We start from the raw sequence: 787 nt of genomic DNA on the forward strand, positions 1-787 counted from the left end.
TTTGCTGCCCCGTCGCAAATCATTTTGTCGACTATGCGCGTGTAGCACGTATATTCCTAAGAAAATTTTCCGAAGAAACGATGGGTCTAAAATCAATTTGAAGTTTGCTGTAGTATTATACAGAAGTGGGTTTTTTGGTATGAGGAATCCATTTCTGCATTTATCTTTTTCTAAAACTTCCACCAGAGGGCGCACGAGTGAAAATTTTAGTAAAAAAAAATGGCCCGCCCTAATGTACGTATGTAGTATTTATTCAGAAAGTAATTACATCATTAAGCGGGAATTTACAAAGGCGTTCATATCTATGATCCCAGGGGCCCTTTTAATTAGACCTTTTTTTTAATCTGTTAACGTATTAATTCAAGATTTAAAAATCAAATGCTGTTTGAGGATACATACATTAGGCCATACCACCTTACAAACAAACAAACAAAAAATCACCGTACACCTCTGAGTCTAAAGTATTTTTGGAATTGGAAAAAAAATTAGTACAACCCGGGGTTCGCGTTTAACATCTTTTGGTGACACCTACATACCTTCGGCAATAATTATTATTTTTTAAAACGACGAATAAGCTAATCGACTAGGACTAGTTTGGTGAACAGAAGGAAACTTTGTAAAAATAAAAGGTATAACAAGATCAATGCGAATCATTGAATTTTAACAATGTGTGATCAGCAAGGTTAATTTCTCAGGCCCTTCAATTAGACACCATCGCTGGGTTTCTAAAAAAATTGTAATGGCTAAGTTGGGCATAAAAAATATTCGTGTCGTTAAGTTAAAAAAA

This window comes from Rhagoletis pomonella, unplaced genomic scaffold, assembly GCF_013731165.1.
Source record: "Rhagoletis pomonella isolate Grant_MI unplaced genomic scaffold, Rhpom_1.0 Rhpom_scaffold_00006, whole genome shotgun sequence".
Taxonomy (NCBI): domain Eukaryota; kingdom Metazoa; phylum Arthropoda; class Insecta; order Diptera; family Tephritidae; genus Rhagoletis; species Rhagoletis pomonella.